We start from the raw sequence: 18656 nt of genomic DNA, 5'->3' as shown, positions 1-18656 counted from the left end.
ATGATCTCCGTTGGACTGTGTTAGAACAGCCCTTAATACCAGACTCCTGTCCAGACGTAGGCCGATTTCTATTTAATATTGAGCAGAAATGGGTCTACAAGCTTAATAGCGATAAAGACGGACTCAATGAGCCAATACCATGGATGTCTCTTTGAATCACTAGATGCTTGCTGTAATCACCCACACATGTTTATCTGGTCATTGATCATGCAGTCCATTTGTGGTCCTATACTGTTTATGTTATATTCTGCGTCACCGACTGGTGATTTTTGATTTCTAATATGCTTCTGTGTTCAGTAGACAATTTTCTACCAAGTTGTATTTAGACACTTAGATCATGGTGACACTTTTTAACTTCTAAAAATCATGAATCCACAATATTAAACCAACTCATGACCTTTTGATAAATGGCTATTGATAGCTTAATACCGTTCATGTAGCCCTCCGTGATTTCGTTTTACGAGTGCAAGCATGCCTTTAGGTCCACTGGACTGGTTCCTACACATTTAGAGTTACATTTGAAATCTTGGTCGCACTAATGTGTTTAAAATCCAGTAGTTATGGATCTGTAACAAATGAATGAGTCTGATTAATAATAACGAGCCAACCAGGAACACCCATATACGCTGTCTGACAACTATTTTACCATCAGATAGCGCATAAATAAAGCGGCGCTTTCAAAGCGGAGTCTCTAACCTCTATATTATGAGTTACAACTGTAACAAAAACGTCACATTTGTCCAAGTAGTAAACACATCGCATCGTAAATTACGATGTTAACTTTCAAACTCAGATTTGTAATTATTTTTATTAACACGCTAATTCAATTTGCAGGTTTAGTGATTTAACACTTGTTAGATGGAGTTTGTGTACATAACCGCTCGAAATAATACTTTTATTGAGATGGACTACAAAAACGGGACTCGAAACTACATTTCCCGTCTTTCCTGAAGGTCACGTGTCAGTTATCACGCGTTGACCGACAGAAACAAAAATGCCGCCTCCCGTCGGTTTGGTGCCCCCCCAGACAGTTCGGACGACTGCGGGGAGACACCGACGGACAGGTGAGGAACGCGTTTGGAATGAATGGACAGGTCCTGTTAGTCCAGAGCTTGTGACTACACTGTTTAAATGCTGTTGCCGTGTTACTCTAGCGCTCGCATTTAGTGTAGTGTCCACAAGAGCTGAGACGAATGACACAAGCACGTTAATTTTATTAGGATCTAATTTTATTAAGATCCAATAGAACCATCAAGATACTGTGGCTTTAGGAATTAATATATATAAAGACTCGTTGCAATTGCAAAGGGAGTGACTATAACAATGAAATATACATACAGTTCCCAAACTGTTCGTCCCCTAACCATAAGAAAGATTGTAATGCCGAGTGGCACCAGAATAACACCGGAGCCGCAACATGTGCATGGATAGGAAGTAACAACTTACTTGCCTTATTATGTACATCCAATAAATGAAATGCCATGATTGTCAAATACCCCCCTCTTTTGATTTTTGATTTAGAGCGGTGCTCCTCCTAACCTGAGCTGCAGCCAGGTGGGGTGAGGCCCTACAGCCACAACTAATGGGTGAGTGGTTATATGTAATACATTTCTATGAATAAGATACAGAAAGGATGTAATGAATTAATATTGACACCTTTCCCTAGTTATGACATAATAGTGTCATCTATTGTTGTTTCATGTCGTTCCTGTGGGTGCTGTATTACCAACATGATGCGGTGGTAGTATGTGGTTGAACAACCTGAACGTCGCAGGTGATATTTTTCTATTTTTATTTATGAAAGCAGTAGTTAATTGTAACCTGGTCCTGACGAATGCATTGAAAAATTTTCATTAATGCTGAAACATGTTGACCACTACCTGTCACGGATATTTTGTTAAATCTGTGCTTTCACGTCTGTTTTTAGACTTGGGAGACTGAGGGATAATAATAAACTATCGAGATCTACTCAGCCTATCCAATTTTATATTTCACTCATTTTTCACACTGCTTTTCAGTAGGCACACCAATTTCTTTATAAACACTCTCCCTCTATGATCACATTCTGTGCACATTTCTATACGGTCATAAAAATATCATGAGACCGTTTTTCTGCTCCCAGAGCAAACGGATACTCAAATGATGCAAGAGAGGGCGGTACAGTGTGGCCTCTGATGGGATTAATTCCCTCTGCTCTTGGGCTTTTCTTCACCTAGCTACACTGCATTGTTCGTTCCTACTATACTGGCACATGTTGGGTGTTGGTGTATGGGCTCATAGTTGAGTGACAGCTATGCTCTGACCCCTAGGTACTCTTTCTGTTATGAGTGACCTAATGGAAGCCAGCGCGGGGAGGGATTCCGGCGGCTTCTGGAATTTAATAAGGACTAGAAATAGGCCTGACAGCAGCCTTATTACGTGTAACATCACAGGGCAAACGTGGTTTGACCACTTTTCCCTCCTCTATTCCATTAGCATAGCAGAGGGATCTGAATCCTCTGAACTACCCTTTTCGGGCTCCCCCTTGGGAGAGTCTGGACAGCCATTTCACTTCTAGGGAGGTGGAGGATGCGATTAAATCTCTAGTGCCCCATAAGGCAGCTGGCCCCGACGGGATACCTGGGGACTTGCTTCGCCTTAATCCCAAAGAATGGGGGAGGCTTATTTCATCCTTGCTCAACGCTAACCTTTATGGTATGGCGATTCCAAATTCTTGGAAGGGGGCCGAGGTCGTCCCGATTTTTAAAAAGGGCAGTCGAGACGACCCAGCAAATTATCGCCCCATCAGCCTCATTGACTCATCACAGAAGGTTGCCGGTAAGGTGATTCTAGGGAGAGTGCTTGAATGGGAAGCTGAGAATAATATCCTTTCCGAGTTCCAGGCAGGTTTCAGGTCTGGTACAGGCACCATCGAGCAGGTCTTTAGACTAATGCTTGTTTATTGGAAGGTGGTACTCTTAGGCAAGGGCAGTCTTTATATCGCGTTTATCGATTTAAAGACTGCCTTTGACCTGGTGCCGCGAGACCGCCTATGAGGGGTACTCGCTGACCTAGGGATTCCGGATTACATCTTGTCCCTCTTGATGAAGTTACATATGGGGAACTTTGCCCAGGTGAGGTGGGGCACCCAGGGCCAAAAGACCGCCAAAATCATGGTGAATAGAGGGGTCAGCCAGGGATGTGTTCTTGCCCCCACTCTGTTCTCCTTGTATGTGAACAGAGTGGTGGAGCATCTTTTGAACAAACCATATGACGCTCCGTCCCTGGCGGGCAAGAAAATACCAACCCTCTTATTCGCCGATGACACCCTCCTCATCTCAAAGTCACCTATGGGCCTACAGATCCTCCTTGATAACTTCCAGACCTTTTGTTCTAGTAGGGGGCTAAAAATCAATACTGACAAAACTAAGTACTTGGTACTGAATCCACCGAGGAAGCTTGGGCGTCCCCCAGTATTGAATAGCGTGCCTCTGGAAAGAGTGAAGGAATTTGACTATCTGGGAATTGGCTTGTCTGACTCCACAAAAGGGTCGTTGGGGCTCTTCTCAAAGAGCAGCGCTCTTCTTCAGTCAAACCTATTGCCCCTGTGCTGGACATTTATAAAGCGAGAGGAGTAAGTGCAGCATTATACGGGGCTGAACTCTGGTGTGCAAACAAGACCGATCTCCTTTCCAGATCAGAGAACAAATTCCTGAAGGATTTGATGTCTCTCCCTCAGAGCACAGCAACGGTACCACTGCAGTTGGACATGGGCTGCCGCCCAATTGGGGACCAGGCCCGTCTTCGACCGCTTCTCTTATCGGCTCACCTCTGGAGGGTCCCCGAACTCGCTAGCTACGCAGAAGGGCTCTCAGAGGTGCTGTCGATGCCGGGCTGGTCAAAAATTGGGTGGCTGACTAATGTTAAATTTCTGCTAGAAGAAATGGGTCTAGGGGCCTCTTGGACATCCAGAAGTGCCCCCCCCCCCCGAAAGCTGCCCTTAAGTCCATGTACTGGCAGTGGGTAGCCAACAATTTAAACTCCAACCCCAAAGAATGCAGAACAACCATGGAGTTCCTTAAGATTAAGAACTTGCCTCAATACGATCCCTACCTGGATTTGATCTCCAAGCCTCTTGATAGAGCCTTGTATTTTAGATTCAGGGTGGGTTTGCTCCCCTTGAGAGAATTGACGGCCCGCTGGAAAATCCTGGAGCAAACTGTCCCTTTCTGTATATTTTGTACATCCAGAGTGGAGACTGTTGCCCACTTTTTATTTGAATGCCCAGCCTACAAACCCCCAAGATCCAGGTGGCTAAAACCACCATGTAGGGGCCTGGCGACAAGACACCACACAGTCGCTTTGCGAATTCTAATGTCAGACACTTGTCCATTGATTGTATGTGGTATGGCTAAATATTTAGGCTGGGCGTGGTCAATTAGACTTAAACGGCTAAAAATCATTGTTTAATCGTGGTCAGGTATTAGGACCATTTTATCTAATTTATTGGAAAATTATTTTATCCCAACTGCTTAGCCAATGGTTTTTAATGTACTGTTTTTTTGTCCACTGTTTTGTAAATGCTTTTATGATATTTTTTTAATCGAAATAAAGCTAATTGACTGACTGACACTTACCGCCATTCTCACTATTATGCATACATTTGTCATTGTTTAAATCAACATCGTATTTACCGGTATTGACATTGTTATGTGTACATCTATTATGGCATAATTTGACATAGCATTCACCGATATTACCATCCTCCCCTGTAGTTGAATTTTCAACTACATGATTTTTCTCATATATGAAATATGAGAAAACATCTCCTTATTCGAGGCTGGTTGTGTTTCTGTTGTGTCTGCTATCCTTTCTCTATCTATTTGCATACTACCTAATTTGAGGTCTTCATTTCCACAGCAAGAACCCCCCTTTTGTAGGATTCCACACTACATAGTAGTACAGAAATAAGTACCAGAAGCAATAATGTGCACAGTTTGGTCACCCACAGGGGACCCAGGAAAAAATACTATGAAACTGTTTTGCTCAGGGGCACCCCCCTCCTTCTTCATGCCAGCTTTGTACACTATGCAATGCTTGGCTGGCAAAAGCAAGAGTTTTGTTTTCAATACCATTTCCAGGAATAAACGTGCAACAGGAAGCACCAACCTTGGCACACACCCCACCATCTATCGCAGTCTTCAAATCCTACACATACCGATGTTGTATCACCATGCGGCGGATGACTCTTAGTTCTTGCAAAATAGCATTTCAGCTAAGCTCAGTGTTGTTAATCATCTTCAGTAGTTCCCACCTGGCATTTGCCTTTATTTGTGCGGTGAAGAAAGGTATGGACCCTCCTGCATTTACCTGAGTGTCACAAAGCAGTCTGAATTCTTCCGGAATGTTCTTGTATTGAGCCCAGCAAAACTAGTCAGCAGTTGTTCTTCTTTGAGCCTGATTCAAGGTATTTTCTTCTGTAGCGGATGCTGGAACAACTCAGACAGATCTTCTCCAGGGATGACCAAGGTTGGGATGTGTATGGTCACGAGGGTGCAGAGGACCCACCATCGGGGGACGAGCTGTGCATAAGCAAATTCACCGCATTTATGCACACAAGAGTAACCAGGTTTTTATAGAAAGAAAAAAAAGAAAAAACAAGGAAAAAGCAAGGGAACCACTTAGAATCCTCCAGGTAAATACAAAGATTTGGGAGAAGATACCCCACCCACTTGATATATGCTTCATCATCGGCTTCTATCCACACCCTGATAGCGTAATACCATCAGGGTGCACTCAACCATGAATTGGAGTCCAAATACAAAATGTCTATCTGGACACAGCAGGGTTCCATTTGAAATAGAAAAAAGAGAGAGCTTAAAATAAACTCAAGGTACACCCTCTCAGTATTACCTCTAGTAGTAGGGTACCCTGGGTTTGTTAACATAATCCGTACAGGGTTCTGATTAAGCATTATTCTCTCAATTAACCCTTGGTTTTGCTGACATGTTTTGTCTCTTACAGTGAGCAGAAATGGGCCTGGGGCCTTCCTCAGGGCGAAATGCATTTACTCCTTCCCCATTCTAGCATGCATTCCATGCACTAAATGAGGCATAAGGCTCTCACCTGACAAAAAAACCTGTCTCTATTTCAGGGGTACCCTCACTAATCCTTTTCTCTGCATCATGCATGTCAGGCAGTGGGGACCATCCTGTTGTCACACATATGCCAACAAACTTGTTGATGCGGGAAAAGTTCCTTGGCAAATATGTGGCAACATGATAGTTCCCACTCCCTGACACTCGTGATGCCAAGAAAAGATCAAGTAAGAGTACCCCTGAAATACAGAAGGACCCTTTTCGACAGATGATAGCCTAATGCCACATTTAGTGCATGGAATGCGTGCTAGAAAGGGCAGGAAAAAATACATTTAGCCCTGAGGAAGGCCCCAGACCCATTTGGTCTTGTTGTGAGAGCTGAAACAGGTTGCAAAAAAACAGAAGTGATAGGGAGAATAACGCTGAATCAGATCCCTGTATGGGTATTTTAACAAATCCATGGTACTCTACTACTAAATAGTCCTGAAAGGGTATACCATGAGGTTATTTTAAACTCTCGCTTTTTTCAATTTCAACTCTATCCCTGCTTTGTCCAGATAAATATTTTATATAAGAATTCCCATTCATGGTTGAGTCTACCCTGATGATATTACCCTATCAGGATGTAGATAGGTGCCGATGGTTAAGCATGCCACCATCTAGTGGGTGAAGAGTCTACTTCAAAATCTTTAACTTTAATTAGGGTTCTCAGTGGCTTCCTTACTTTGTCCTTGTTTTCTCTTTTTTCTTCTTTCTATAAAAACCTGGTTCCCCCTATGTGCATAGATATAAATTTGGGAGAATTGTAACTGGGCGGGTCACCTCTCGTTCTCCCTGTGTGAAGCAAATTCTCAGCATTGCCAGTAGTAATCCATCAACATGGGGATGCCCATTGCAGGTCTGGTATGTGCAGTATTGCTTTACAGTTTTCATTGGTACCAAGTGGTATTATTCCTTTGCCTCTGAAACACAAAGAATACAGTGTATGTCTCCATACAATTAAGGGTTGCCCCTTCCATTCTGACCATATGTACCTATTTATCATGGTATCTGCGATTTCCTTGCATCTGTGCTGGTGTTTGACCCTCCCACATGGGACTAATTTCCCCTAGAGTAATTGAGGTCAATGGCCCTGGACTGGAATTCCATGTCAGTGGTCAATTTGACATTAAGAAAGGCTGCCCCAAATATGTTATGGGCCACCCTGGCACCACAGACGGAGGTGGGAGCGGATGTAATTGTGCACTGGTGCAGGGGTTTTGCTCCATCTAAGAACCTATTTTCTACGAAGTCTCGGGGCCAAACAGTGTCCTCCCCTATAGTGCCCCTTCTGCACATCCTGTCTAGCTCGGTTTGAAAGTCTTTAGGTTTGGTAAAAAGGTATCGTTCTGTGGGGTTTTGTCTCATACCGGGTGATGTTTACTACTGCTCTATGAGGGTCTACTCTATTGTGTTGTATCTTGGCCCTAATCCTACATTTGTATAGGTCGATGAAAAATGTTGCTTTTTTGGGGGCTATTTCTTGGGATAAGTAAAGCCTGTCTGCGCCTACGGCATGGAGAATCAACAAACATATGTAACACAACCTGTTTGTGGTTTGGGTGCAGGTGGTCATGTGGTCATGTGCTGATACCATACATTGTATAGGAGTGTGCTGTGTAGTGCATGAGGAATGCTCGTACTCGGTTCAGTGTAAGTGTATGTGAGGTGGGAGAAGTTCCCATGCCAGCTCTGCAAGAATGTCAAGGGAGGCTGCATGAAACTAGATAGATTTCTGACTTTGATGGGGGGCAGGACCAATGCTAGACAAGGATTGTACCTAAATACATATCTTTGAGAATATTTGTAGGCCTTGGGATAGTCTCTAGGAGAGATGTCTGTTTTCTGGGAGCCCAGTGGTGTCTTGGCTTGGGGCAGTGCAAAAAAAAGTCTGTTTGTAAAAAAGTGTCAGTGAAGGCAGCTTGCATTCTGTGTTCTTGAGCAATTGGACCTTGTTGAAGTCCTTTTGGGAGCTTTAGCTGAACGGGCCACCCATTCAGCTAAAGCTTCCAAAAGGACTGTAACAATGGTGCATATGCAGCTTAATTGCAGACCTGTTGGGTAAGAGCTGTGGGTTGTAGGTTAGTTTGGAAAAAATACATATACTCATACAGTTTTCGGGAGATTCCTGTGACTCCTTTTTAGGGGTATATTCTGTAGCTTCACTATGCGAGAAACCTTTTAGTGGAATACTGGAAGGTGGTAGCAGTACTTAAAGGAAAGGTGAGGTTAGGTCACCTTAGGGTTATTTTGTGGGTACTTTGTCCTCCGTCTTTGCTATGGCAGGGGAGAGTACTTTACTTTATGGGTTGCTACCTTCAAATATATGTGTGTGTGGTTTTATCAGTGCAGGAAGTATCCTTTTGACCAGCACGTGCGTTGTGCAATGTGAAGGGAAGTTGATAGGGAATGTTTTAGTAGCACGTCGGAGAAGTGGACCCAGCCCTCTCTTCCTTTCACCGTAAGAGCGGTAGGCATTGAAAATATTATTTGGTAGGGTTCTTTAAACTTGGCTTGCTTCTATTTTCTCATGAAGTTGCGGATGTAGCCCTCTTGCCCGGGTTGAGGTGTTTGGTAGGGTAACTTGGTGGTTGTGCACTTAGAACTCCAGTGGTGGTCCTGTTTGGAAAGGAACTTGGCAGTTTTTGTTAATTCAGAGAGGTACATGTGCAATTCATCCCCTAATGCATGAGAGCTTGCTTCAGTGTTTAATTTGGCCTGGTTTGTTAGGATGGGGTTTCCAATCAGCCTACCTTTTACAAAGTGCAAACAAGGATAGGGGGAGGCAGTGTAGCCTTTTTTTGTTGAGTCTGGCACAAATGTTTCTAACCTTTTATAGCAGACCATTGAGTCTCTCAACAATGCCTTTGTTTTGAAGGTGGTACACTGAGGCCAATTTGTGAGTTATACCTAAAAGGGTGCAGATGTGGTCAAACATGGAGTTGACAAAGTGCCTGCCGTTGTCCGATCGAATGACAATTGGCATCCCCCATCTTGTATCACTTCCCTGATGAGGAATGTGACCACTGCCTTGGTGTCACAGTGTATGCAAGGGCCAGTTTTGATCTACCTGGAGTTAGGCCAGACCACAACTATCAAGTATCGATAATTGGTGCATGAATCAATCATAGCAATAAAATCAATATGTAGGGCTTTGAACAACTCTGTAGGTCGGGGAGTAGCCAACACCACAACCTTCAGTGCAAGTTTGGGTGAGTATAGTTTGCAGACTGTACACTTGTTCAGATACATAGGTACTATTTTAGCAAAGATGGGGATGAACCAGTTGCTTTGAAGCTCCGCTACCATGTTGTCTTTTGCCATCAGTTTGGGTAGGTGTACTTGAGGTAAGTTGAGGTAAGGCTATGTTGACTAGACTGGTGGGGCATAACGGGGTTCCTTGTGGGTGTGTGACTGTATATGAGGACTTGTGTGGTCTGTGTGCAACCCCTGGCTAGCCATCAGCTCTTTTAGTCAGACTGTGCTATCTCTTGTAATTCTCCTAAATTCAAGCTTGCTGTCTCTGTGTATATCTTGTTGTGTGACAGTTACGTCCCCTCTGTCTGCTGTAAGGGCAGTCTGTCACTGTGTGCCTGTGAGCACTGTGAGAAATTGGGTTGTTGGTTGAAGGGGGAGAGATAATTCCAATTCAAGCTACAGCCACAATCCCTGTCAGGGTGAACCACAAAAGTCACTAAATTAACTTGTGCTTAACCCTTGGTAGCGTGGCACACAAAAAAGTCAGGCTTACCTTACAGGCAATGTGTAAAGTGCTTATGCATCAAATAAACAGTTATAAAGTGAAAAAACAACACAAGGAAAATCCCACACTGATTTAGAAACAAAGAGAGTAAAATGTAATAAATTATTCGACACCAAAATGACAAACTCCAATCAGTAGAGCTAGAGTTATCAATGTTTCAACTTTTGGTAAAATCTAAAGGATCAGAGCATCAACTGTGGACATATAGTCGCGCAAACAGGATCAGAGTCAGAAAATATGGCTATCTGCAATACATCGCGGATCGGCTACAAGAAGGGGATTGCGCCTGGTTGAGGCTCACCTTCAGACATTTGAAAAAAAGTTCTGAAAAGGTAAAGTTCAGTGGGGCAAGGCTGCAGGACATGTCTGAGGAGGGAGCGTCATCTTTGGGGTGCCACTGGATGAAGTCTCAATGCGGATTTCTAGGTTTGAACTTACTCACTTTTTTGGAAGTCAAAAATCTCCAGCTGAACGAGGCAAGTGGCTGTAGCCAATGAGAGTTCCAGGAGGCTGATAGCCCTTTGGCGAAGGACGGCTGAACATAATTTGCTGTGGCAGAGAAGAACGTAGCAAGAGCTACTGCAAATTCAGGTTGTCCGGTGATGCACCTTGGGCAGATAGATGAGCAGGTTGGTCTCCGTCTTCTCTCAGTACTCACTAGTCGTTTTTAACCAAAACATTTTGTAAGTCCCATGTATTGGATTTTGGCTATCTGGGAATCTTTAGCACCACCACCAAGGGTCCCGAACTGGAGAGGCACCACTTGAGGGGTTAGAACTCACCCAGGCTGGGTCCAGGTGTGGGTTCAATATGCTGGGAGCCTGTTATGTCTCTGTCGCTCTGAACAGGATGACAGCAAACTAGCCCTTGAAGTCACTCTGGTAGCACACAGCAGGCCAAAGCAGCAGGCAGTCATCTTAGAGTCCATCTGCAGGTCCAGAAAGTGAACTGAAGAGTGGGTATATACATGGTAAGTAGGAGAAGTTTCTAGAGGTTTCGCTTTGAAGTGCATGGAATTTCCTGATTCTCCTGCCTTGGCTCTAGGAAGGATGCAAGAACAATTCGATATTGACAAAGTCTTTATTTGGAGGCAGAGCACAGCCTATTCAGTTGCAAATGTGTGCCCAGCTCCGCCCCCATCATCCTGCCAGTAGATGGCTGGTTCAGTGACATCTAGTCTTTCTAATCTGTGACTGCTTGGGTGGAATTCACCAAGTCTAACTGCAAACTACACCCAGTCATGTGATCTAGGACAGGCAGCAGGCACCAAATGCCAAAGGGCAGGAAGCTGCCAACTTTTTTAAAGATGCATTTTCAAAATTGACATTTAAAATCTGACTTTATGATTAATGGGGATTTTTTATTACAATTTCTCAGGCAACAAACATGAAATTCTTTCCTGTTCCCAATCAAAGTTCTCACTTATTAAATGTAATAAGGCAACCCAACCCAATGTTATCCTGTGGGACAGGTAAACCTCATAGTAGAGAAAAATCGAATTTAGGACAAGTACATGTTAAATCTTTTAATTGCAATGCACCTTACCCTATGGGCTAACTAGGGCCTACCTAAGGGGCGATGTGTATGTAATAAAAGGGTCGTTTAAGGCTTAGCAAGGGGGTTATATTGGCATGTTGAATTGGCAGTTTAAAGTTGCATTCAGGCTGCAGTGGCAGGCCTGGGACAGGTTTTAAGAGCAACTGATGTGGGTGGCACAATCAGTGCTGTAGGCCCACTAGTACCATTTAATTTAAGATCCTGGGTACATGTAGTACCACTTTACTGGGAACTTACAAGTAAATTTAGAGTGAGTGCCAATTGGTTGTAAGCCAGTTGTGCCATGTTTAAAGGAGAGAACACAAGTACGTTGTCCCTGGTTAGCAGTGGTAAAGTGTGAAGAGTCCAAATGGCCAACCAAAATTGGCTCAGAAAACAAGAGGGTGAAGGGAAAAGGTTTAGGGATGACCCTGCAGAAAGGACCAATTCCAACAAGGACTACATTGATATCACAGGATCAGAGGATGATGCCTTGTGATGTAGTTTAGACATAAATCAATATCCGAGTTCTGATTCAAACATTGATACAAACAGATCACTGGAGTTTGGAAATTGATTACCAGAGTGTTAGCCATAAAAGACAGTGACTCTCATAATCTGAGAGTTCATGTGTGGGGTAGGGATCACTGACATAATATAGAATGACAAAATATAGAGTTACCAAAATATAGTCACCAAAACATAGAATGCCAAAATATCGAATTCCTATCTACAAACAGGTAAGTACAAAAATATCGAATCCAAAATATAGCCTGTAAAAAATATAGTCAGTCAAAATATCGAATTTTTTTAAATGTCTTAAAAGTAATTTAAAATTAATGAAATAATAAATATAATTAACTAAAACATACTTAAAAATACTCAAATAACCTTAAAATTAAGATATAATTAATTTAAGTTATTAATAAAAAATGTACAATATTTTACCGTAGGATAGCAGGAGGGTAACATTTAATATTACCACTCCAGTGAGTGCAACAGTAGGGAAAGCGTTGGATAGCGTAGGGGTAAAAAATACTATTCCCACTCCAGTGAGTGCAACAGTAGGGAAAGCGTTGGATAGCGTAGGGGTAAAAAATACTATTCGCACTCCAGAGAGTGCAACAGTAGGGAAAGCTTTGGATAGCGTAGGGGTAAAAATTACTATTCCCACTCCAGAGAGTGCAACAGTAGGGAAAGCGTTGGATAGCGTAGGGGTAAAAAATACTATTCCCACTCCAGTGAGTGCAACAGTAGGGAAAGCGTTGGATAGCGTAAGGGTAAAAATTACTATTCGCACTCCAGAGAGTGCAACAGTAGGGAAAGCTTTGGATAGCGTAGGGGTAAAAAATACTATTCCCACTCCAGTGAGTGCAACAGTAGGGAAAGCGTTGGATAGCGTAAGGGTAAAAATTACAATTCCCACTCCAGAGAGTGCAACAGTAGGGAAAGCGTTGGATAGCGGGAGGGTAAAAAATACTATTCCCACTCCAGTGAGTGCAACAGTAGGGAAAGCATTGGATAGCGTAGGGGTAAAACATACTATTCCCACTCCAGAGAGTGCAACAGTAGGGAAAGCGTTGGATAGCGTAGGGGTAAAAATTACTATTCCCACTCCAGAGAGTGCAACAGTAGGGAAAGTGTTGGATAGCGTAGGGGTAAAAAATACTATTCCCACTCCAGTGAGTGCAACAGTAGGGAAAGCGTTGGATAGCATAAAGGTAAAAATTACTATTCCCACTCCAGAGAGTGCAACAGTAGGGACAGCGTTGGATAGCAAGAGGGTAAAAATTACTATTCCAACTCCAGAGCGTGCAACAGTAGGGAAAGCGTTGGATAGCGTAGGGGTAAAAATTACTATTCCCACTCCAGAGACTGCAACGGTAGGGAAAGCGTTGGATATTGGAAGGGTAAAAATTACTATTTCCACTCCAGAGAGTACAACAGTAGGGAAAGCATTGGCTAGCGTAGGGGTAAAAATTACTATTCCCACTCCAGAGAGTGCAACAGTAGGGAAAGCGTTGGATAGCGTAGGGGTAAAAAATACTATTCCCACTCCAGAGAGTGCAATAGTAGGGAAAGCGTTGGATAGCGGGAGTGTGAAAATTACTATTCCCACTCCAGATAGTGCAACAGTAGGGAAAGCTTTGGATAGCGTAGGGGTAAAAATTCCTATTCCCACTCCAGAGAGTGCAACAGTAGGGAAAGCGTTGGATAGCGTAGGGGTAAAAAATACTATTCCCACTCCAGAGAGTGCAACAGTAGGGAAAGCGTTGGATAGCGGGAGGGTGAAAATTACTATTTCCACTCCAGTGAGTTTAACAGTAGGGAAAGTAATGATTTAATATATTATTAAAAATAAATTAAATATCAATACCAATAAAACATTAATGAAATTAATAACCAATTTAATATTATGTAATAATTAATTAGAAATACAACTACATATTAGTTATTAAAAATTAATAACCTACTCATAATTATTTAACAACGAATTAATTTTCAATAACAAAAACTAATTAATAATAAAAATTAATACCAATTAAAAATTAACTGTAAATTAATTATCAATACAGCAAAAGTATCTTTAATATGTAATTAATTACAATTACATTACTTTCCACCCTATTCCCCTATAAACCCACATCCCACTACAGAAAATACATTAATACAATTATCATAATTATCAAATATTTAATTAATACAAAATTATTACCAATTAATAAAAAATGTATTTCCAATTAACAGAAATTAACAATAAATTTAAAGTCAATACCAATAAATGAAAAAAATTATTTACTTAATTACAATTAAATTACTTCCCACCCTATTCCCCTATAAACCCACAACCCGCAACATAAAATAAATTTAGAAAATTAACATAATTAACAATTAATCAATTAATACAAATTAATTGGCAATTAATAAAAATGAATTACCAATTAAAAAATAACAATAAATTCAAAATAAATACCAATAAATAAATAAAAATATTTAATTAATTACAATTAAATTACTTCCCACCCTATTCCCCTATAACCCCACAACCCACTGCAGAACTAGAAAGCAAAATGTCATTAAAAATTATTAATAATTGCTAAAAATTAATATTTAATTTAATATAATTAAATTACTTCCCACCCTATTCCCCTATAAACCCACAACCCGCTACAGAATTAAATTACGCAAAAATTAAATAACATAAAATTCATTACTTAAAATACATTAAACATACATTACAAAAATTTATATACACTTTTCACACATATACTAACATACAAAACACTTTAAAAAAACTTGATATTATCAAAAAATCGATATATTTAATGCCTATATTGTATACTTCGATATTTTGACTTCTATATTTTGAAAATTGATATTACTTACCTTAAATTCGATATTTTTAACCACTATATTGTGTCCATTCGATATTTTGTCCATTCTATATTTTTACTTCGATATTATGTCCATTCTATATTTTGGAATCGATATTATGACTGTTTACCGTGGGGTAGTGTATATCCCTGCTTTGGCCCACATCTGTTTGTACTTGTGCTGCTGGTTGTTGAAGCAAGAATGGGTCTCTGGCATTGTTTCAGAGTGTAAGATTTAACTTTCTTTTTTTATCTCCTCTCTCATGTTAACGACTGCTAATTCTTTATATTTATAAAAACTGTATTTGGATATCACAAATACTTTTATGATAGAACTTGGGAGAAAGTGGCTTATTAGTTGAGATAGATGTGAATCTACCACAAGTAATAATGTCACTATCTTGTTAGGTCCAGTTAAGGTTTCAGTAATTTAAACCTGAGCTCAACCTCTGTTAGCTATGGCACAGAGCAGACAGGTTTTACTTAAGAAAATATGTAACATATTTAGTAGTAACAAAACAGTTAACACAATACAAAATCCCACTCCAATTTACAAAAGTAGAAAATTATGTAATCAATGAAATTGTGCCAAAATGACAAAACTCCAATAAGGATAAGCAGCAATATAAGTTTTTAAAGGTTTACATTTCAATAATGCCCAAAAATGTTAAGCACTTATGTGGGTCAACTGGCCATGGTAGATCAGGTCCAAGGTGCAATTTAAAGCTTTGATGGAGCGTAGGTTGGATACAACAAACAGGTGTGACCCGGTTGACGTTTGTGCTCTCAGACTTAGGGCCTGACTTATTATTTGGTGGACGACCCATCATCTGCTAAATTACTCTGTCTCCATGGCAGAGGGACAGTCTGCCAAATATACAAATGACCACCAAGCAGACAGTCATTTATAATACATTGACAAGAAGTACTAGCATGACGGTTCCTGCCAATTCATTTCGCTTCTTGGTGCGGGGCTGAGTCAGCATGCCACAGCCCTACACCAAACAGTTTTCTGTTTTTATTCTCAAAAAGATAATTCCAAAAGGGGATTATCATTTTAAAAATAAAAAAATGAAATGCTTCCCTTGCCATGAGAGTCATCTCCCAAAGTAGTGGGAGCATTATTAACATTTTACTGTTCCTCACTGCCCAGGTTTGCCTGGTGGTGACAGGCAGTAAAACAAGCATTTGCAATGCAATAGGTATGGCATTCACACAAGTTTGAGCTATTGGCATTGCAAATGACAATGCCTTTTTTTATGTTTTGGGTGTTAAAACATAAATTAAAGACATTCTCATTTACACCCATCCCCCTGTTGGATTCTTTGACCATTCTAAGATCCCTGAAATCTGGTTCACCAGCCGAACCTTGTTTAGCTAGGTATTTAGCAGCAGCTGCCGAGGTTTTTTATTAACATATCGCTGCAGACCGCCACAGTTTCAGATGAGTGGAAACAGGCTAAACTGCTCCTGCTGTTAAAAAAGCCCTCTTTAAATCCTGCAATGTTGCCCAGCTATCGACCCATCTCTCTCCTCCCGGCAGTGGCGAAAGTGTGTGAGAAGGCAGTCTACTAACAACTTTCCAACTTTGTTGAGACTTCCAGTGCTCTCCACCCAGCCTAGTTCGGATTTTGGGCCACATACAGCACTGAGACGGCAGTTGTGGAGATGTCGGAGGCTATTAGAGAATGTTTGGATGCAGGCGGCAGAGCGTCCCTGATTTTATTCGATCTCTTTGCCGCCTTCTGTTACGAAGTCACTCAACAATGTTCTGGTTGTTTCCTTCTTGATGCTGTTAGTTCCCAATTCCACCAGAAACCAAACAGTGTAGCAAGGAACTATGACTCTTGCTAACCTGGCTCATCCCTGGGGAAAAGGGGAGTTGGAATGAGAAACAAGAAAAAACACTGGACTCTTGTCAGATGAAGTTGTGTTGTTGTCTCTCAGGTTGAAGTGACTCTGGGCCTTCTAATCTTGAATAGTCGATCTGTATTCAATAATGCGTCTAAAGCACCCCAGATAAACAATGTAAGTAATCTCTCTTTAAAAGTCTAAGACAAATAAGATATTAATTTACTTCAAATGACAACATACCACTTTTACTGGAAGCCCATGCAAACACTGCTTTGGTATATAAAGATATTGATCTCAGATTCTTATTTATGGTGTTTGGTCACATTAAAACAACAAGAAGACATTTAACATTTGTATGATGCAATGTGCCTAGAAAACATTTAGCATTTGTATGATGCAATATGCCTTTTCTTAAAATCTGTTAGTTAGGGTTAGTCGTATTGTGAGTTATGGTTTAAGTATTTAATCATACCTTTGATCTCTGACAACCATTTTTTTAAACTGGATTCTGAAAAATAAACAAAGAAAGAAAAAAGATACCCATACACAAGTAATGCTTTGTAAATGCTTCAGCACACATATAGGACCCTAGGTTTTGAAGGATTCTTCTGGGTTTTCAAAGAACAATTCTAAAACATTAGCCAAAGTGCCTTTTCAAAAACCATTGCTCAACTTTAAAAAAGTTCTTAATTCGATGATCTTCACCCAGCGCTTTTAAATGGTTCAAAGTATTCGTAAATGTCTTGTCATTAATTACTTCCAATCTTGACGTCCTTCTTTTTCCAAAGTATTATTTTAAAGTTCCCCTTAAGCTCAATATAAACGTTCTTACCAGCTTTTAGTTATGTAATGAGAATGTTTACAACCTGTGACCTCGGTTGCCTGGTTACGCGGTCTTCTTTGCTTTCTCTTTCAGGAATTGCCCGGAAGCTGAATCAGGATCGCCGGAACAGGAAGATGGACCGGTGGAGATTCCCAAGGAAAGTAAAAACACCCAGAGCTCTGGAGCACCATGAGGAATCGAAGCAGGTCCAGGATTCAGGTAAGTGGATGGAGTCGGATCCGGAGCATCAGCGGTGACGCTTTGAAGCAAAGCACCATTTCTGCGAGTGGGTGGGGTTTTTGTAGCTGTACTTGTAGCGTTGCTGGCGCATGTGTAAGAACGCGTGTAGCCGGCAAAGCATTGGCACGTTGAACTGTAATGACAGTTGGTTCGGGCATATGGATTGGAGACAACGTGAATATCCCTCGTGGCATGGGATCTGTAATAACTGAAAGACTTGTGCAAGAACAATATGCATTGCTCACTCCAATTACAAAGTTAGCAAACATGAATACAGAGATTTGGCAGAATGCAAGTAAAATGTAAATAAACAATATGAAGTAAGCGAGTTACCATATGTACTGCATTTGCCATTTTACACGTGCTAAATCACATGTTGACCTCGATTCCATGCAATGCTCTGATCTTCCATTTTGTTGCATCGCACTTCCATTTTGTGCTGCCTTGACCGGGAGTTACACTTCAGCAGTAACAAACATGTTTTTCACGTAAACTAGTACAAGCAGGTGCGAGGCCTCTCGTGAGGATGCCTCGTGAGGTTATGTTGTACCTTCAGAGTGTTTTCATGCATTCCATACTTATCGCTAGGACAGAGGGAGGATGGCCGTGGAAGTCTCCAAGGCCGGAGATTGGGAAAGGAATGTCTTGCCTCGGCACCGCCCAAACAGAATCTGGCCAGGTCTGTCTGGGTGGGTCTGATGCAGAGATGGGGCCAGCACCTGCAAATCGATGGGCGAGAGGGCCTGCTAGAGGCTTCTCGAACATATTGATTTAAACTATAAAAAGCGGTGTCTGTGGGGTGGAGCTCAGGAACTCAGTCTTGGAGTGGATGCACTCGCGGGACAACTTTGGTGCCCGAAGAGATTACTCCCTGAGCCCCGGTCTACAGGGTTCCTGACTTGGTGTTCAGTGCTTGGCCCAGGGATGTTGAAGTCTCCGGTGCTGCAAAT

General features: G+C 41.5%; 1 long non-coding RNA gene across 1 annotated transcript in view; it reads left to right on the top strand.

Moving 5' to 3' along the window:
- Nucleotides 1-18656, top strand: part of LOC144755340 (uncharacterized) — a 251895-nt gene that overhangs the window by 50397 nt on the left and 182842 nt on the right. The window contains exon 2 of the long non-coding RNA XR_013594879.1: nt 17560-17685. This is a non-coding gene — a long non-coding RNA (uncharacterized LOC144755340). The remainder of the gene's footprint in view (nt 1-17559; nt 17686-18656) is intronic.

Source organism: Lissotriton helveticus, chromosome 5_1, assembly GCF_964261635.1.
Source record: "Lissotriton helveticus chromosome 5_1, aLisHel1.1, whole genome shotgun sequence".
Lineage (NCBI taxonomy): Eukaryota > Metazoa > Chordata > Amphibia > Caudata > Salamandridae > Lissotriton > Lissotriton helveticus.
Note: the sequence above shows the minus strand (reverse complement) of the source record. Positions and strands in the feature narration are given on the sequence as shown.